The 21,964-nt window shown below is 40.9% G+C and overlaps 1 protein-coding gene and 1 pseudogene across 4 annotated transcripts in view; both read left to right on the top strand.

Annotated features, from left to right (window-relative positions):
* LOC135205755 (WW domain-containing adapter protein with coiled-coil homolog) overlaps positions 1-21,964 on the top strand; it is an 89,719-nt gene that overhangs the window by 28,190 nt on the left and 39,565 nt on the right. The window lies entirely within an intron of this gene.
* On the top strand, positions 503-21,038 carry LOC135205586 (WW domain-containing adapter protein with coiled-coil homolog; annotated as a pseudogene).

Genomic DNA, 21,964 nt, shown 5'->3' with positions numbered 1-21,964 from the left:
TTTAAGGATAACATAAATTTTAATAATAATTAAGATTAAATGCATCAAGGTTGAATTTGTTAAATCATACAGAAGTATTAGTGGAGGAACTATTCGGTGGCAGATTATCTCATTACTTTTACAGAGCTTTAACAACAAAATCTATTATTCATATTTCATTCTATATAAAATGAGAAAAAAATTTGGTAATATGCAAACCTTGCAGGCAGACTTAAATCAATAGCTCTTGGAAGTAACGAGCGTCCGTTTCTGTTCCTAGATGAGAGAGGTTCCCCGTATGGTAATATGGCGTCGTTAATGTTAACAGTTTTGAAGGAGCATTGCTTGGGTGGTTTTGTTTCTGCTGGAGTTTCCCGCAAGCCTATACAAGCCTCACAAGTTTTCCTCCTAGTATTGCATTAAATGGTAATGCATGCGAGGAAAACTACCACGTATTAGCGATGGGTAAGTGCTTGCACGAGACTCAAATAAGGAATGTTTTGTTGCGGTCCCACTGTCTTTTGGAAGGGCTGCTGCCCGCCATTTGTTTGTCAGCTAATGCATTGCCACTCCTTTTCTCCCCCTTGCCATTTCTCCCCGGGCTCACGGAGCCGCCCCACCAATGGCTTCGACTAATGGCCGACTGTATCTTTGCAGGTTCAACGAAAAGCATCAGACCCACGGCTATGAGGTGAGAAAGGAACACGAACGAAGAAGGACCTGTGATGGAAGTAGCCATCCTTCTTCCTTCCTTCCTTCCCAGGGCCAACTTCCCTCTGCCCTTCCAAAACACTGTCTCTTTCGTCGGCTATTTGCCCCGGCCCTTCGCCCACGCCCCGCAATGAGTGCCAGGCCCTTCCCGAACAGCCCCATTTAACGTTGTTTGCCGCGAACGACCTCTAATGGAGATTGTATTTCAGATTGAGCATCGTCGAGTTTTCTTTTGCAGATGACAGACTCCATAGGTCTAGAGGGACCCCGATCTCCCCTGGCGGTTTTGGGCTCCTTCCAGGATGGGCGCTTCGTGGGCGGACTTAGCAGTGACGCGATTGTCTGTTGCACCACTTATTGAAAGCTTTTGTTTCGAATTTGTGAGGGTTAGCCTTGTGTGGGAGTTTGGCAACAGTGGTAGGTTAGGCCTAGGCTATGGTGGGTTGTCGCCCCGTTAGGCTGGTGTGTCTTGAGGTCCTCGGCGTAGAATTAGGCGGAGTGGGGCCCTGCGAGTTGAATTTTGCAAGTGTGACAGTTAGGGGGGGAATGCTTTAGTTTATTGATTTTGATCTGATGCAGGCTTTCTTAGTCCAATGGTCGGAAAGTGGACAACGGAAGGATTTGCGCGGAATATTGAAAATCTGTTTAGGAGGTAAGGCCTCAATAATCCTACGTTTGAGCGTGTAATTGGGTATGGCAGCTTTTGTAACGGGAGACTCGAGGGATCTTTAAATTAACGTCGGCTAGGAGTCGATGCCCGTGTTTGCCGCGTTAATGGGTGGTAGTATTTGTTTGTTGAAATAATGATTCATTTGTCATCTAAACAGCGTGTGGGCTTTGTTTTTTTAGAGAAATATTCCGGAGAAAGGTCAGCGTTACTACCGATACGTCAGCGTCCATGTTTGTAGGTATATTGTTTCAAGGTAGTTTCTGTTAAAGAAATTTATCGGATGTTGAATATGGGATACTAGTCCTGGATGAGACCTGCTTCATTTAAAACCAGAGCGTTAGGGGGTTACTTAGCGAGCAAACAATGGTAAATGTTGATATATTACTTATTTCCCTCCCTCCCCCCCCTCTCCCTTGACCTTTTTATTGCTTTCAGTTGATGGAAAAGTGGCTCTCATTAACTTGTAAATACATCTACATGTTTATTTCTGTAGAAGTTGGGTGCTTTCATTAACTGTAAGTATTCCTACATTTTTATTTCTATGGAAGTTGGTAATATCTTTATTATTATTATTAGAGCATGCAGACATTTATTGCGTCAGTTGTTGTGTTGTTAAGTGATTGACTGGCGAAACTGAAATAGAGTTTAGGGTTCAGGGGTACAGTTGTCAAGTGTATAATTTTTAGCATAGCTTAGTGTATTCTTGCCTTTTTTAAGTGTATTCTGTTAATAGTGATAACATTATGGTGAATTTTCGTTATTATTGCTTGTACAAGCAATGATAATGTAAGAATATAGCATGGAACAGATTTTCAGAAAGTCTTACATTATATCTCAGTTTATTTGTTGGATTAGTATGATGCAAATAGTTTGACTGTGAAGGAACCATCTTTAGCTAGGTCTTAATTCTACTTGAAAAACAACCAAGTAGCTTCTGAAAATTATTATTATTTTTTTTTTTTAAGAATTCCCATTGATTTTCCTTGATTGCAAGGAACCATACTACTTGGTAGTCACAGCTTAGTGTCCTGCCTTTTTATTGATGAATTCCATCGGTGTCGTTATAATTATTGCTGTATGTACAAATAGCCTCTTTCAGTTTCTTGATTCTTTAGAATTTTGAAATGTGGTATTTGCTGTTGACACCAATCTGTCGTAGCCTAAGTTAGTGTAGCTTCAAGTTTAATCTAAAGATATGACATCTTGCCTTTTACTATGGCAGTTGCGGTTTTTCTATGCAGTTATACCTATTGAACAAAAATTTTAAGTAATTTTTATTTGGACAACTGTAATTAACCCCCAGGGGCCAGTACTAAACACGGCGAAATACATTGGACGCCCCAATCCCTAGTGGATGTCGTATCTGTGGTTACGTTTCTTGCAGGGTAATTCTAAAGAATAGTTCCGCACAGACTGCAATGAACGTAACCGCGTTTACGACATCCACTTGGGATTGGGGCGTCCAATGTATTTTGCAATGTTTAGTACTGGCCCCTGGGGGTTAATTACAGTCATCTGAATAAATATTACTTTAAATTCTTGTTCAGTAAGTAAAATAATAGGAAAACGTAATTGCCATAGTCTAGGCCACTGCGGATTGCTTCTGTAGAAATACTGGGGTATGCTGTTCATGACCTACAATGCAGTAGTGTTTGACAGTTATCAGCATTTGATATGCAGTTCTTCATTGACAATGTACGGTTTTGTGATACGCACGTGATTTTTGAATGTATACCATTTTAATATACTTTTTGCAGTAGAGCATAATGTGTCATGGAGTTAGTCTGTCAAACATGGGAAACTAGTTTGTTTACATGGGTAATCATATTGCTTAACTGCTGAAGGGCTTGTGGATATTGTTGTGTCGTATTCTTAATCTAAAGATAAATGCTTCCTACATAATGTATGATTGAAACATCATTGTTGTAGCTCTAAACTAACTAGAGTGGGTCCAAAATGTTAACTACACGGTCAATAGTGAATGCAGCACGGATTGATAGTTACAGAATGGACATAAGTCTCTGTAGATTTGTGATTTAATATATAATTCCTTAGTGTAGTTAGGACAGGGCACAAGATACCAAGAGAAGTTAGTGGTGGTAGCCTTGGATGGAGTTTGGTGTTTGTTTAAACCCTACCTTGCTGTGTCTGATTCCTTGTAAGTCTATTGATTTGGCAGGTAATACTTCGAACTATTTTCCTTATCATGTAAAAGCACTTTAAAGGCAGATTTGGCGTCGTGTTTTACATGTTGTCAAAAAACAAACAAGAATAGTTCAGTACAGGTATATGCTCTCTGTCGAACTTTGTATATTTTTATTGTAGTGAAAAGTGAAGTAAGAAACTTTTTAAATGACAAAAAGATTTTGGGGCATATACTTTTCTTTGTGATGTTTTAGAAATTTCATTTGTCTATAATTTATGTATGATAATGGAATAAATTTGAGATAAGTCGGCAGTAAAGGTAGCAAAGAAGAAAGGCAGGAAAATATTTTGATGGAAGTTGATAATGTTGTTGTGATAAGTTTTTGTAGTACTTGTAGTTCAGGAGCCTTCATTATTATTTTCTGTTAAGATTTTTTATTGGGAAAAGTTGACAATATTTAGGGTGAGATGTGAATGAAGTGATTTCTTTGGAAAGAAAAAGGTAGGGTCTGAGTTGCAGTTGTATCCAGATATTAACATTAGATGACCATGTCAGAATATAATGCAGCAGTAATTCAGTAGGGTCGTACAGAATATGGTGTGTGATCTGTAACTGCATAGTTTTTACAAATTCAATTCCTCTTGTTTTCAAATTCAGTTCCTCTTCAAATTTTCTTTGTTTCGATAGTAATACAAACCATCGGTCTTTGACAATAGGAAGTAGCTAGCGGCAGCTGGAACGGTCGTAAGCTTCGAACAAGGGGTAGAGAACGGTAGTTAACTGCGCGGCGCGCGACTGGGAGGTAAACAAATCACTTTTGCTTTCGGCGCGGGTGTGAAGGACGTGTTCGTCATCGCTCTCTGCCCGCTTCATCGTCGTATGCTTTGTTTATATTGTGTTTTCTACTAATGGTTTGTTTGACTTGAAAATGAAACTGTAAGTACACTGTTTTCATTTTCATTACTTAATTATAGAACAACATGGAGCTATCGCCGTAGATGCGGCAATTTCCTCTCTTTTTCATGAATTGAACCTTGAATTATGTCTCGGTGCCGAGGGCGGGCGCTCTCGCGCCGAGTCATGTATTTTGGGTTTTGGGCGAAAGTGTGTAATTGAAAAATGTAAGTACTCTTTTCATTATATTTTTGCCCTGTGCGTTCGTTTACCGAGAGTGTGATTGCGCTCAGCAAGAGCCTTTTATTTTGTATATAGAATGCAATGAAGTGGATTCGCAATTGCAATATTCTTTTCATTTTCATTCATTTATTTGCATGAAATTTAATTTGGATCAATTTTCGTTCTTACCCGGGAATTGATCCTTACGATTATTTTATGTGAAAGTGAAATCGCAAGTGCAGTATTCTGTTTCATTTTCATATATATTTTATGATAGCATCATATTATTTGGATCAAGTTTCCGTTCTTACCCGGGAATTGATCTTTTCCCCTTTTTTTTTTTTAAGTTCTCTATGAATGTGAATCGCAAGGGCAGTATTCTGTTTCATTTTCATATTACTTTTCACTGCTGTGCGGGGGTATAAGGGAAGCGAAGGTCTGCCAGGAAGTCGTCGGAAAGCTCTCCCTCCCGCGACTTCCCCTTGGTATCCGTTCTTCGTCTTCCTTCCTGCCCCCCGCCTCAGCTTCTTCGTTTGTATTTTGTATTTGTGGTCTTCCTTGCGTTCGGGTGGGGCATGTCCTCCCCCCCGTGCGTGAGGGAACCTCTAACTAATCTGTATATGTTACTGCAGGTGCGACATCCGTGGGAGACGACCTTGGACAGGTATGGACCACCGCGGCGGCAGGGCGTGCCTAGCATCCACGGGCTGCTGCAGCGTCTAGCGAGGTATGGGGCGGTCTCCACTACTACCACGGCCGCTTATGCTGCTCCCCCCCCTCCTGGTCTACATCCCCATGCTGTGTCGGTGACGCCGTCTGCCGCTACTAGGGCCGCCGCCGTACCGAGGGGGAGTTGCCGCGCCAGCTGTTTTCTTCGTGTTGCGCCCAGACTTCCGGGTTTTCAGCAGCTAGCCCTGGACGGCCGCCAGTACCCAGGTTCCGCTGGCTGCCGATGATTCTACGAGGCGATCGCTGGGCCTGCCGTACCTGCCGCTGATGTGATTCCCGCTGTTGGCTTGGCTGTCCCTTTCGGGTCTACCGCTGCCGCTGTTCCTGCCGCTCCATGAGCGGTTGCTGTTCCTGTCGCTCCTGGTTCCTGAGCCTGTCCATGATGGTCCTGCCCACGGTGTGTCTTCCCCAGTCCCAGGTCCTTCCGGACAGGTGCAGTCGGGCCGTGTTGCTTCGGCAATAGCCCCGCTCCGGCCTGGATGGAGGACCTGACGACTGTCCTGCGTGAGCTGACGAGGAGAGGAGAAGAGGAAGCTGTCATCTTCGTCTTCATCGTCTGCTGCTGCCTCTTCCCCTTCGACTTCCAAGGCCCATAAGCCGAAGAAGAAGAAGGCTGCCTTTCCCCCCTAAGAAGTCTCCTTCGGGAACTTCTAAGGGGCCCGTCCCAGGGGGGGTCTTCTGCTGGTCCTCCTGCTCCTTCGGGAGCGGGGCCCGTCTCCCCTTCCGTAAGGAAGAGATAGACGGGGACCAGAGGAGTATCGGTTAGCTCTGGTCTTCCGTCGCCTGGTGCTAGCGGCGATGCCGCTACGTCAGGTTCCGGCTCGGTCTCTCGTTCGCGAGAGATCCCGAGTGTACGTTCTCCCTCGGGGAGACCGTGCAGCCAAGTTTCGGCGCCAGAGTTCGCTCTGGCGCCAAGACGCGGCACGGAGCAGAAGCTGTAGAGAGACGCTCAGGTGACTCTTGCCAGGCCAGCGGCCGCTCTTGCAGCGACCAGCTGGTAACCCGGGTTTTCCCCCCTAAGAAGGCTCCTTCGGGACCTTCTAAGGGCCCGTCTCGCTCCGGCGATTCGGGGAGCTCTTCTGCTGGTCCCTCGCTCCTTCCCTCGGGAACAGGGGCCCGTCTTTTCTTCTACCAAGGAGAAGAAGACGGGGGTACCAGAGGCAGTACCAGCTTCGGCTGGCACTTCCTCGCCTGTTCTAGCGGTTCTGCCGCTAAACCAGGATCCGCCTCGGCTTCTCGTTAGCGAGAAGTAACCGAGTGGACGGTCTCCCGTGGGAGACCGTCCAGCCAAAGTCTTGACACCCGAGCTCGCTCGCCGTCAAGACCGAAGCGCGGAGCAGAAGACTGGCGAGTGTCTTGCAGACGACTCTCGCCAGGCCAGTGGACGCTCTCGCAGCAACCAGCTGGCTGCTCGGGTTGACGTAACGGTCGCTGACCAGCCACGGGTTGAGGCGAGGAAGGGTCCCCGCGGCCGTCGGTACCAGCCACGGCTGGTACAGCGGCTCGACGCGCCGAGAGGACGCTCGCCGGTCTCACCGCGACAGCGAGCCTAGCAGGTCACCTGACGCCGCTCCCATCGGGACCGGGCGGAGACGGTAACCAGCAACAGCTCGCCTGACGCTAGAGATCAGCGTCGACGTTCTCAGGCGAGCGGCAAGGCTAGGCCTGCTGCTCGAGCGCCCACCGCGGATTGACGACAGCAGCAGCCCTCCAAGCACGCTGGTCCTGCCAGCGAGCTAGGGGGGAGCGTCAGGTTCTGCCTCCCTGCCTGTACCTTCAACCTCCTCGGGCTACACCGGGAGGAGACGAGGTACCTATGAGTGATCGCGAGAGGTGCGCGCTCGCGATCCCGCTATGACGCCGTATGGACCAGGCACGGTTCTAGGATCCGACCAGGACATACGCGCAAGTAGCTGGAGGCGACCGTCAGGCGTCTGCCGCTGTTCCTCCTTCTGAAGGAGGAGTATCTCGGGATCTGTTCTTGTTGGAGGGACTGGACGGTCCTACTCCGCAAGACGCGGTTACTCCCGAGATACAGAGGAATTTGCAGAAGTCATTAAGCAGATTCGTCAGCATAATGACCTTGCGGAAGGATTGCCGCTCCCACCATCAGAGCCCACGTCTCTGCTCGAGTCGTTTTGGGGCCCGAGAGGGAACCCAAACCGACGGTGGGTCTGCCCGCCGATCGATCTTGTGCCGATTCTGTCTCGAACCGAGTCTCTCGTCTCGACAAGAAGGCTCTCTCAGTTCTGGCCGGTCGATCAAGCTACTTCCACCTCCTCTACTGCGACAGCGGCGTTTCTACGTGTCTTCGGACACCGTATTTAAATACTCCTTCGGTCCTCCTGAGAGGTTTCGACCTCGACGAGGACTGGAATGAGTCGGAGGACGGTATCGGCTCTCTCCTGTCAGGTGTCGATCAGCCCCACCCAGACGACGTTCACAGTGGCGGCAGACCCTTACCTACAGTGAGAGTTCGTAACCCTCCAGCGGGAAAACGTTTTCTCCTGACGATACGTTTTCCCAGACTCTGAGAGGCCATCGCCGCAAGGCGATGGCTGCTCCTACTCTTCTCCAAACTTTGTAGTTCCATGGGAAGGCGAGCGAGTTCCAATTTCTCCCCCATTCCCACCTCTCTCCTTACGGCTCGAGGGAAAGGGGGGAGGGGTGGGATCCTACGGAGATTTCTCTGTAGGATCCCACGTTCGGGACTGCGCTACCGGGGGGGACCTTCGGGTCCTACCCGAACGTAAGCCCCGGTCGTTGAGGAGGAATCCTGCCCCATTCTCGATTTCTACGGGGAATCGAGAGGACCACCAGCCGATATCGTTTGACGAATTCGGTGGGGGGTTCGCAGACTGCTTAGAATTCTACGGAATTTCTAGCGCATTCAGAGTGTTCGAGTTTTTTTACGATCTCCAAACACTTGGGCGAGACCACGGTCCAAAGTGAGCGAGACGAGAATCCCGATATGTTACACGATAATCGGGAACCTCGCCTATGCTCGAATTCATGGAATTTCTAGCATTGGGAAGAAGACTGCTGCTGAAAGAAACTATCTCACAGTAGGCGACCAACCTGGAATAGAGAAGATCGGACGGGAATATCCAGTTTGGCTTGAACTATCGTCTTAGTAATTCTGTTCACCATTGAAGCTTTCCTTCGAGGAAGACTTCTCCTTCACTCTCTTTGATAGAGATCGAAGGTGGTCGATCTCCAATCCTTATTTTGTTTTCTTGAAGGAAAGAATTTAGGATGGAGATCGTTGTTCAGAATCCTACAAATATCTACGTATATTAACCTCGCGACATGATTCTACTAAGCAGTGAATTGTCCCGAGGGGTAGGCGATATCCTAGTTAATCTACGGATTGCGACTTATAAGACAGTATTCTAATTGAACTGGCAACTCGTTGCCTGCAACCTCCCAGGAGTTTTCAGTTTCAATTTTATATACTTATGGTTTTGTCACGACAAACACCATTTCAACTTTTATATTTACCGAAATTCGTTTCGCCTAAATATAATTGCTCGAGCATATCTTTTATGCTCGGTAGTTCTAGCCGAACACATTCCTTCGTGGAATAATAGATTACCTGGCAACTCAGGATGACGAGTCAGCGAGAGCTCAGGCTCAACTACTGCGTATTGAACCTGCCTGATAAGCAGTCAGTATCAGCCTGGGCCTCCGAGATGCACGGTCATGTATGTCTCTCTCTCCCCTGCTTGATTGACTACCGAACCGTATCTCTGCCCAACAATTCATGGACTTAGGTCTCTGATTAACAGGGATTCTCGCAATAATGAAGGACCATCTACTGCTGTGACGCTAGATTTCCATCGCCTTCGACATTGCGAGAATTTTCAACAGAGATATCTCTTGGACTCTTTCATCTTTCTGTTTACCGCACGGTAAACAGAAGTCTGTACAAGTCTCCCGTCTGCATCGCACTGCGATAATGCGAATGATTTTGCAGACATCTGAGTTTGTCTTCAAATATCTCGTATTCGTAGGTGTACAATTGTTCATTGTTCAACCCGAATTACAAGATGTGTCAGAAGACATCGCCTACTCTCCGACCTGACAGCTCTACTTCCAAATGTTCAGCCCATGAGAAGCAGTTCTTCAGGCGGCTTTCCCCTGTGTTTTCATTACTGAAGAACGCCCCGCTTTCATTGCAACTACGACTTCTCACCGGACAGCAATGAAACAGCGGTTAGCGTTTTCAGTCATTTGTAAGCACAGGTTATGAATCTTGAGAATCCTTCTCTCGATTCATCTGTGAAGACGTAGGTTGCATTCAATATCTACCTTCGTCTTCAACGGTACATAGTGTTGTTTCTCCTTAGCTGAGATTCAACAACCATGAGATGTTTTACCTTCAGGGACCTTGGTCTCTAGAAGGCAATTGACTTTCGCCTGTTGGGCACATGCCTTAAGAGAATCATCACCTCGCTGTCCGGCATTGGTTGGTCCGACAAACAAATACATTATTTGTTTGGTCTCTCGGCATAACCCTTTAAAGGCGAAGGTCACGTGACTTAACGGATGCTTTGACAACTTGCCTCCTACCGAACGCAGTCAGTCGGCAGCTGTCAGAGCGCCCGAGTCAGTTACGAACTATGCTGTTGACTTAGTTCGGTTGTTACAGAGCAATCATTACTTCGTTTTAATAGCTTGTCACAGTACCTATACCATCGACACCCACCTGGAGTGTCGGTGTCTATCCACTACGAGAACTTCGCTGCATGGGGATAGGAGGATGCGAGAGACTTCGTGGCAAACGGACAGACCAGTATGGGTACTGGACATCACGAAGTAGAGAAGAGGGATAGGTCATGCGACTATTTCCTTCTTTTCCTCTGAGGAACTGCATGACTTCTCCTGCGAAGTCAAGCATCCAGGGGATGGGGATCCGTGACGCTCGATTTCGTACCGAACTTCGTAGCGAAGACTCAGAACCCTTCGGTCCCTGACGATTGGTTCGAGTCGTTCACAATCCCCTCCCTAATGGACTTCACCGCCTTCGATGCGAAGGAGATGCTGCCTTGTCCGCAAGAACTTCTCCGTGGCGCAGGTACTGAAGGCAGGGGTCTGGTCCAACCAGACCACATGCCCTTCCTTCTACCTTCGGGATATTGCCCACAGGTCCTTGGATCTTTTTCCTTGGGACCCGTGGTGGCTGCTCAACACGTTGTGTAGCGAACCAGACCCTCGCAGGCTGAACAGCATCGAGTCCTGGTGTGACCGTAAGAATTGGATGAGTGAATGAGAGTGTGACTGGCTCCTCTTCCCTTCCCATCTTTTTCTTCCCCTCTACCTGTGGTTAGAGGGACACGGTCGTCACCCTGCTGGACTAAGGACAAGATGCAGGTGAGCTACTCAACAGAGCCCCATCCTATCCCTTTCACTAGGGATAGGAGGCGGTATATCTACCACTTCCTCCAACAAGGGGGAGGAAGTGGATGCCAGCTTGAGACAACCCATACTTTATGTTGCCTCTTGCAAACAGGAACAAGTTCTTGCTTGCTGGTACGAAGAGATACGCTTGCCTCTCTCTTAGTACTCGGCCCAGAGGTCTGACCATTGATCCTGCGGTGCACACCCCGATCAATCGGACCAGAGGCTTGGATCCCTCCCTCGCTCTTACGACCAGGGAGGCATTCCAGGGATGAACGAACACCAGTCTGTTCATCAAAGACTCAGATTCCTCCCACCAGAAGGTGAGTCTCCTATTGTTAAAGGACCGATGGTTTGTATTACGTATCCGGAACAAATGACAATTTGTCGAAAATTGCATTTTTCCTAACTATACAAACCTGAGGTCCTTTACATATAGTCCCTCCTCATGCCACCCCTCACTCTGCGTATTTTGGCATGGGCCAAAAGCAAAAGTGATTTGTTTAACCTCCCAGTCGCGCGGCGGGCGACTGTCGGACAAGCAGTTAACTACCGTTCTCCCCTTGTTCGAAGTTTACGACCGTTCCAGCTGCCGCTAGCTACTTCCTATTGTTAAAGGACCTCAGGTTTGTATAGTTAGGAAAAATGCAATTTTCGACAAATTGTCATTTTTGTTTCATTACTAGAGTTGATATTTTTGCATTCCGTTAACACTAGATTTGACTTGTTTGTTATTAATGTTGAAGCCTAGTAGTTTAAACAGATAGAAGCTCATGTTGAAGCGTAGGGAGGTGTTTTCATGGTAAACTTTCATAACAAAAAATATTGGATCAAATGTCTTGGTTTCATTACAGCAATAACATTGAATTGGTAATGTTTTGTCACAGTGCTCCATTTGTGAAGAAGGGACACAAACACACTAATGGTTACATTTTCAACCTATGGTATGTTGATTCTGGATCCCTTTTTATATGTTGTTTTAGGATTTCATGTAGTAGATGAAACAAGAGTCTCGATTATTGAAGGGCAGTCACTGGAATAATTAATTTGCCTGCTTTTTTGTTTATGATATAACAGTGCTAAGAAAGTGTTTCTCTCTCTCTCTCACACACACACACACACACACACACACACACACAAAATTTGTTGAGACTTGTAGTTTAAGATAATGAAAGGTAACTTTTATTTTTGAAATTGAAACGGGAAAATAGGTACACTATTTGGTTCACATTACACTCTTAAGATTTACTTCAAAATATTTGCATGTTATTGAGTGTTATTACGCTACAGTCTCGCACCATTACAGTGGTTTATTTGGATTCATTAACTGTCCAGTATAATAATTCTATAAATGACGTGAGGCATTGAACTGAAGACCATGGGAAAATGTTGTTCATATCGCAGTGAAAGCATTGAAGATAGTGAAGATGATGACAGTGGTTCCAGTAATGTACAGTGAGAACAGTGAAAGATTATTCATGAGTGTTGAGTGGGAAGTGAGCTCTCATGCAAATATAATTTTATAGTGACTTATTCATCTCAAGTGAAAAGAAATGCACCTGCATAGGTGGTCATGATGTTGCACAAATAAAAACCCATAACGCCTTGAGATGAAGTGAATTATTAAAGGTGATTCATTTAGTACTGAGATAGCAAGTGAGTTAATCACCTAGAACAGCAAATTTACATTATTTTTGAAAGGTGATGCAGTTAGTAGTACAGAGATAGCAGTGAGGTTAATCACTAGAAATGCAAACTTACAGTGAAATTGGACTTCAAAACAAAACCCAGGGCCACATCATTAGAAATTACAACGGCAGTTGTATTGATGCTCTTACAGAAGGGAAGTATGTTAATTCTTGTTAGATTTTGGAGAAATGATTTCCCAGCTTTTAAGACTTGAAGACTTAGTTTTCTTTAGGTTTCTCATGGCATGTGTTTATGGAAGCCAGTGCAGTCTGTTATACTGCGGTTGCAGGATCTAGCTGGATGAATAGTATTCCATTAAAATTGTTATGGTTGTTACCACAAACAAGGACAGCTGCTGCATTCCTAAGGTCTAAATTAAGCTCCTGATTGATTGCCCTTTGTATCTGACTTATGAGGTTTCGTCATTTTTCCCCGTAAAATAATTAGATGTCTGGATGTGTCTTTCAGTTATATCACAGCATAACCTAATCTTTTCACAATTTCCTTCCAGAATTCCAAGTATAGTAGTAAGTACCGCTACAGCAACCACGAAAAGAATAGGGACTCGCCCTCCACGAATTCTCTTCGCTCCTCGTCGCCAGATTCCCGTTCACAGTCTCCCCGCTATCATAAAGGTGTGTTGAGAATAGTGTAAAATCTGGATCAGAACTGATGCGTCACAGCATCATGGGTGAGAGGAGGTCGGCGGATGCCTCTTCTCTCATCCCTGTAGGCGTCAATTCCTTGTTCTACAATTTTATAGATGATTTTTACCAGTTTCCAGTAGCTAGAAAAATTTATTAAGTTTGCAGGTTTGCCCGCTATGAAAATACAATTAATGAAGAAAATTTGTTGTTTTATCTTATTAAGTTCTTTCTTCTATTCTAAACTTTTGTGATTACAGTGGTTCCCCCGTATTCATGGGGGATGCATTTTATGATGAAATTGATAAAAAAAAAAAAAAAAAAAAAAACAGGAATTTGTGGATATTTCTCATGGAAAAATACCGCGAATGTGCGAATTTTCTGTGAATAATGTGGGGAAACGTTCCAGAGAGAAATCCGCGAATCCGTAGAACGCAAATAATAGGGGTCCACTGTATATGTATAACCAGACTTCCCCCTCCTACAATATATTATTTTGTATTGTAATGATCCATTTCAGTGCTTGGTTCAAGGGATTTTAGAACTGCGGTTTAATAATAATTGAACTGCATAGGATTCGTAAATGAAATTCAGATTGTTTGTGAATACCTTCAGTTTGAATTTATGTACTTAATGTAAATGTGTGGTTTCACTTTTGCTGCTTAGAAAATTTTTAACACTTATTCAGTTCCCATCCTCAATTAAGTCTTGTGTTATTTTTGTGAAGGGTGGTCTTCTGAAAGCTGGTAATAGTTGAGGAAGTCGCATAGTTTGTGGAATGGACTTTCGGAGCAGGCAAACTTTAGAGAACGTTTTAGATGAACAAAAACTTTCTAGGATAAAGTAAATTTAGTTTTGATTGTCTGTCTCATGCAAAGTGCATGAAGCTTTTATTGAATAAATGCCTTTCAGTAGTCAGTCATTTGAAAAATAAAAACAAAACAATGTTATGGGAAGAAGTTAGGAAAAGAGGCCATTAATGGTAGTATTCTTAAATCTTCTTACAGTCCCCCTTTTGTTTGAATTTCAGATATCATTCATGAAAAATGTTTCCCAGTTATTCCCAGGTATTAACTGTCGACCTAGAAATGGAAAGGGTCGTAATCTTTTAAAGTAGGCCCAGTTGAGATTTGTTTTTCACTTGCAATGATTCTTAAAGATTTTTCAGTGTATATGAAATGTTGGATTCCTGCCCTTGTGACCATTACAGGAAGGGAGAAAATCAATAAAGTACTCAGTACCATAATTAACTGACCAATATGAAAAGAATTATTCTAGATTTTTAAAGTGTCTAGTATCATTATTGAAGGTCAAATAGTGTGAAATAATTAGTATGATGACAGTAACTTACAAGGTATCAAACTATTTTTAGACTATGGCATACAGATTTTTCTGTTCATCAGATATTAGCCCACATTACTCAGCCCCTGTATGCTTAATCTTTATACACACAGTTGGTGTATTAACCTCATTCAACAGCAGGTGTTATTTAGTTTCTTATTAAAGAGAATTTTGTCAGAAACATCTGTGGTTTATTCAGTTAGCTTTTTATCACATTTCAGTAACTGCAGTTTATTAAAATTAAATTATTATTTAAAACAAACTTTTTGGGATATGACGAGATTTTAATGTTGTAAAATTGAGTTGATGTTGTAAAACAGGTTTGGTTAATTAGTTTTGTTGGCTTAATTGTTTACAGCAACCATACTCGACCCAACTTGCTTGGGTTTAAATACTAGTAATATATAATTATTGGTAATGTTTCCATTATTTTTACTGTCACAATATTTAACTTCTTTATTTTCTAATTTTTTAAAAATGCTTGCTTCTGTATTAATCCTAAAATGAGAGACATGAAGAAACTTGCATTTCCATGTAACAATAAAAATTAATATTATGGAAACATTACCAATAGATCATACAGTATTAGTAATTTAATCAGTTTAAGACCAGATTCTATTTTTCTAGACTGCACACATTATCCTTTTGAAATTCTGATGGTGTCATTTATGGTTTACAAAGGTTCACCTTTGAGATTCAGAAGTCTGCAAATGATGGCAACTGTACAAATTTACAGCTAACTTCAGTTGTGGTTTGACACTTCATTTTTGTTGATTTGCTCTTTTGAATGTACTGCAGTCAAGTTTAAGTCTTCAACTTCCAGATGGTACATAAATAACATTATCCCAAAAACAAAAATTACAATGAACAATGAAGTTGAACACATACATACACACCCACACTCCTCTCTGTCATTTGTATTTTAATCTGTGAAAGATGCAAAGTTTTTAAGCCAATGTTATGTTTAACAAAACCAAAAGTTAAATGTACTTATTCTTCAACTATTTATACATCACAGTTGTTCTGCTCTCCCTCCCAGCTTATTACAAGTGCTCAATGTCTTGAATATTTAAACATCACACAAGCCTTCTCCAACCATAATAATTTAATTGGTCTTTTTTTTTCAAATTTGTTGTTTTGATATGATAGAATCATACCTTACTATTTGCCCTTCCTATATTTTTAGCTAATTATGTCTTCCAGGGGATCACCTGCACTTTTATAATTTTTAGGGTTCCAGATATTTAGATTCAGGTCTTCTCCCTTGTAATATTTAATCTGTATAGGTATCGTTGCTGTATTTGATATCGTTCGAGAGCACCTCCGTTTTCCCTCCTTCCCATTTCTTTCTCTCTTATCATGAGACTAAATATCCTTTTTGAAATGTAGCTTAATCATTATGGTTAACATTATTCTTTAAGGAATAATTTCATTATTATTTCTTAAATAAATTTATGGAAGTTCACTTGCAAAACAGCACATGCAGATGGTACTAAGGCTTCCAAGCATCACTTTGTCTCCTGTGTATTATGTATATTGATCTCTCTCTGCCTTATGCATTCATCCATCTCTTTGGTCTCTTCCCACCCAGCTGCCCAACTTCAGGTTGAACTTAGTCCAATTCTTACATTTCATTGTAGTAGTATAAGTCATTACCTCTGCTATTGTAACTATTTTCATTCCTTTATTAAATAACATTACAAATATCAGTAAAATTAGACTAGGACACTACTGTTGAAATGATGCTATATTAGAATTTTTATCCATTTTCAGCAGCCAGCTACTACAAGGTCCGCGAAAAGAACGAGAGAGGGATCGGGAAACTAGGGGAACGGGAGAGGGACAGGGATAGAGAGCGAGATCGCGACAGAGACAGGGAACGCGAACGTGATAGAGACAGGGATCGTGATAGAGACTATCACTACAGGGACAGAGGTAAATAATGACTTATTATATCTGAACCAATATAGTAATGTTTCTTCCAGAGCCAATTGGTTTCCATATGTACATAAAATTGGATTTTAAGTACACAGCTTATTACTTGTATTTATATTCTTTACATAAGTTTATGAACAATTGTAATGACAATACTTTAAAGGAGAAATGAAATGGTGTCATGTTGTAGAATAAAGTGACAGGAGTGCTTATGTTTATTTCAGATGACAGCCGATCTCCAAAAGAACGTCGTCGTGAAGTTCGGGACAGGGATAGAGACAGGGAACGTGAGAGGGACAGTCGGGGAAATCATGACCGTATCAATTCCGTTGTAAGTATATTACTATTTTAAAATGCTAACGTTTTGTCATAAAGTAGAGCAAATTGAGAAATCCTGTGTGCTTTGTGCAAATTACTCATTTCGCTCTCTCTCTCCAACAGCATAAGAAAGAAGAGAAGGAACGTTTGGGACGGGTGGGGGACTGGTCAGAGCATGTAAGTTCCAGTGGCAAGAAGTATTACTATAATTGTCGGACGGAGGTTTCGCAGTGGAGAAGCCTCCCGAATGGTTGGAGTGGGTGAGCGCGCACGTGCCAAGGATCCCTCCATAGGTCACATGAAAAGAGCTCTGCGAGACAAGGTAATGCTTGTTGGGTTTGGGTTTTCCTATTTTAGGTATAAGTTTTTCAGGAGGTTGTCTAGAATTTGTCTTTCAAAGGAGTGGTGAAAATTGAAGTTGTAGAATTTCTTCTTAAGTTTCATTATATTGCAGCTTGAAAAAAAAAAAAAAAAAAAAAAAAAAAAAAAAAAACAAAAAAAAAAAAAAAAAAAAAAAAAGCAGAGGTAAAGTTACCCAGGATTATAATTAATCCCAATAATTTAAAGCTTGGTCTCAAAATCTCCATATCATTCTTGGAAAGAATGAGAAATTTTTGCAGACATTATGGTTACAGATAATTCATTATATACCTAAATAAATGGAACAAATTGTATCTTTATAAGTCTTTAAGATCATGGACAAGTGAGTGACTGTCAGTTGAGAGAAATGTAAGTATTAAACTACAACAATTGCATTGTGTGAATTAGCATGAAAGTTCATTTATTAGTCATGAAGTTGTGGAACAGTAGATGACTTGTGTTTTTGCCAGTAAAATTTTTTAAGTTAATCTGGGTAACTTTCGAATTTTAAAAAAAGTTTTAAAAAGGTTGGGTATATTAATTTAATGTTAATGTAATAGAGCAAATCCTGAAGTACCAATCTGATAAGAATTAAGGTTTTTGACTTTGGTCTGGTAGAAATATAATTTATTGATACCAGGAATCACAGTTGTGATCTCTTCTTTTAGATAAACATTCCAGTCTAGGGGAGAGTTATCGGGAAGTGCGTGACATAAGGGACAATGACAGGGAAAGGAGCGACAGGGATAGAAGAGAAATCTACCGTAGCGATGACTATGATAATAGAAGAGATAACAGGAAAGTTAGTAAAGGTAAGATCTGCCCCTTTATATATACATATTACTCAAGTTCTTGCCATAAGTTTTTTTATCCGTACATATAGTTGAATGCAAGGAAAGGTAATGATTTTAACCCTATGAGTGCATCAGCGTTGTTTGTTTATGGAATTTTTTCCCATGGTGTGTAAAACTTTGTGAAAATACTCCAATTGGTTTCTTATGACTTGCCATGAGAAACAACCTTACCTTTTCCATATCCAATGTTAATTTATATTAAAATGTGATTAAAGCACTAAAATGTCAAGTTAATTAAAAAAGGGTGAAATATTGCCAAAAAGAAAAAAAAATGTAAACAAGGCAGAGTACATTAAATCTTGATGTAGCAAAATTTTTGGGAACTAAATATAAAGAAAAGGCATATTGATTAATTTTGCAACCATATATGAACAAGTAACTAAATGCAAAAAATATTTGTGATTTTTATAGGTATTTTTTACACTATATAGATATTTGTGTAGTGATAGCAGAGAGTGGCAAAGAAAATGTAAAATAGTTATATTATATATATATATATATATATATATATATATATATATATATATAAAATATAAAATATAAAATATAAATATATATTATACACACATCATACATACATATTCATACAGAACTTATAACATGTAAAATGAAAACTCATTCTGTCTTCATATTATTTAAACAAAAATGAAATTGAAAAGTAATTTACATTTTTATATAGAAAATAAAAAGTATATCTCATACATACACCCATGAAAATCATATACAATGAAAATAAATAGTTTAGAAATAAATCCATAACCACTGTTTCTGCTTAGCTTATTACAGTCAGGGTTTATGCACTAGTAAAATTAGGTGGCTTGTTAGGACAATTTTCACAATGAAATGTTTGTCTCCTTTTCCACGGCCCGTTTTTCTTCAAGCAATAACTGATGCTTGTACTACAAAGAAAGCAATCAGGCTTGTGAATTTTGTCTGCAAATTGAGCAATGAAATGCCTGCCTTTGAGTCTGTTTGATAGATGATTCCCGTCTACTCTTACCAATTGGTGGCCTTTTTGGATAACCAACCTCCCAGCCACCCATTTATTATGTGTTCCATAATTTCCTCTTAACTTTAATACTAAGATTTTGCATATCGGTAGGGTATTTTTCCATGAAGGCCACTGTATGACATCTATCAATTTTTTTTTTTTTTTTTTTTTTTTTTTTTTTTTTTTTTTTTTTTTTTTTGTTTTTTTTTTTTTTTTGTTTTTTTTTTTTTTTTTTTTTTTTTTTCCACACTTTGATCTCCAATAATGGACATGTTGACTTTCCCTTTCTTTTGTCAAGATGGTACTACCATTTTATTTTCATTATTTGTCCATGTCTAATCAGAAATTGAAAACTGTCATAGATTAAAATAAAGGCAAAAACAAAAGTCCACCACTTGCATGGATAACAAATTAAAAAACCATGTTGAAATAGTAAGTATTATACGTTCAAAGCTCTCAAAGCTGAAAACCAACCTAACCTGCATCACCTTAATATTTAATTGTGAGTGATAAAAGAAATAAGCAATCATAATCTAGATAATAGTATAAGAATAAATAAAAAAAACTAAAGTAACCTAACTTGCACGACACGGCCGTGTAAGTGAAGCATAGACAAAACAATCATTCGCCTATGGAAGAAATGCAAGAAATAATGTTGACATTTAATGTATTTTTGGTTTTCATTGCTCAAACAGTACCACTTCTCAATATATTCCTAAACAGAATCGGCCAATACCCGTTGTTCATGTTCCATTCCAAACAAAATCCCTGAAGCCTAGCCTACCAACAAACAGGCATATGTGGCTAGCCTAGGCAGTCTCCATCCTCTCTCTTTTCCTATTTAAAATGTATACTACATGTGTGTAATTATATCTAACCTTACATATAAAACATATATAGATTACTCATTCATATATGAATTTGGTATCACTGTGGTTGTCACATAAAAAGCTAGACATTTAAATGGCAGGTTAAAGGGACCAACAATAACAATGAGATTGATGCAATTATGTCTTGCTTCATTTTACTGTTACATGTGCTTGTAGCAATTTATGAAACATCATTTTATAGTAAACACATTTAAATATATAATGATTTAGTATGCAAAACATGTGTGTGATTGAATTTAAGCAAAATACAAGTCATCTCTGGTAAGCTGAGCTATCTTTGTTTTTGTGTTTCGTGAATCAATCGGTGGTGCTAGATATTGCCTTTCAATGTTTTATAATTGTAACTAAAGAAAAAGTATATAGCAAATTAAGAGTAGACATTTTTCTGTGGTGGTAAAATATGAGTCGACGGCTGCACTTAAGCTCTAATTATCTCTTGTCGCTCACATTTCACAGACGCAACTAAATGGTCAACATTGGTACTATTTAGAATTCTGGTAAAATATTTATGGAATAGTTAAAGCTACTTTATGGAATAGTTAAAGCTACTTTTTAGAATCCTGAAGCTTTTGACAATGAAAGGGAATTCAATAAATAACATTTAATTGCTAATACCAGGCCTGTTTGCCGTTTCAGAAGGCGGGACCGATGACATGGAAATTTCTTCTGGTGACAGCACGCCAACATCAGAACACCACCACCATAATAGGGGATCTGGTGAAAACAGTCATGACGTAAGTTGGGGCCAATGTGTCGTTTAGCATCAAGTCTAGTGTCTACCTCTGGCACAACCTTAACGTCCACCCACTCCAGCACTGCGCCCACCCTCTTGCAGTCTGGAATAAGATCTAAACTTGGTGCCACCATGGTTATGCTACCTACATCCCTCCCCACTTCGTTACCTCCCTTGGGTAGCAGTTCATCATCATCTGCGGGTACCAACACTATAACCACCTCATCATTAGCCAGCAGCATCCCTGCGTTAGCTGGTTCTACACCAATGGCAGTGCCGCAACTTTTACCCCATCATCCGCGTCTATCGACACTTTCAAATTCCATGAACTCCAAGAGTGGAATACCAGTTGTTGAAGATAATGTTAATCATTCTACAAACGATGAAGGACATATTGGAAAATTAGAGCCACTTTCAATATCTGCAAAACAATAACAATATTGGAGGTGGCGGACCTCCAACGCCAACTCACTCTGAAAATCAAGATGGAGTAGACATTAGAAAAGGTATATATAGTAAAGCTTGTGCTTAAGTTTTTAAATTTAATGGCTGCTAACTTAAAGGTTAAAAGTGCTTCATTGATGATAAAGTGAATGTGGTGTCAAGTGTGATCTGTGAATGTTTATGGTGATTAGCAAGCTCTTGTTTGTGATCTTTAGCACAGTATGCAGTGACCATATGAACAGGGATAAGTATATATCTATATTTTATTTACGTTTTACATTTAACTGCAAATTGTTCTAGTGATCAATGTTTCCTTCATTCTTCCTTTCCTGTAGATTATTAGTTGGTATCCTCCAGCATGCATTCCTTGTTATATTTGGTGTGTTATTTGTTCTTTGTAGCGTGCATGAAAATAGGGACAGGATTTATCCTGTATTGAGTGCAGTCTTACTAAAAGAGGTAGAGGAGGCTTTTGATGTTTCCTCTGGTTCCGAGAATGAAATTCTTTATCAGTATTTGAGGAGGGTGTTTTTTTTTTCTCTCCAAGCAAGAATGTTTTGTCTTACCATGATGATGTGGTTTTGCAAAGAGTTTGCGGGGTTTGCAATTTTCTAAACAAGTGATAGGTATTTTGGTTAGTCATCACCATTACCTAAGAAGTACATTTTACCTAGAAATCCTAAGTAGCAATAATTTTTAGTGCTATCGCTTTTGTTATGTTCCTATTGCTAGCCAAAATGCGTTGGTACATGGTGACAATAGAGTTTTCTTGGTTTGTTTTTAATTAGTATTTTACTGAAAAATGAAGAGGTGAAAGTTGGTTTTCATAGTAAGTCGTTGCCTCAAATTTAAGATTGGGGAATGAAGAAAAAAGAAAGCTACTGCAGACTGATAAATACTACAGTCACCTCTCAATTATTGTGCGTTTAATTACAGTTTTTTCTATTTAACGTGAGCCAGAAAATATTCAAAAATGTTTAATAAACATGAAAATTTCAATTTAACGCGAATTGG

This window comes from Macrobrachium nipponense, chromosome 24 (genome assembly GCF_015104395.2).
Source record: "Macrobrachium nipponense isolate FS-2020 chromosome 24, ASM1510439v2, whole genome shotgun sequence".
Taxonomy (NCBI): Eukaryota; Metazoa; Arthropoda; class Malacostraca; order Decapoda; family Palaemonidae; genus Macrobrachium; species Macrobrachium nipponense.
This window is presented reverse-complemented; position numbering and strand designations above follow the sequence as displayed.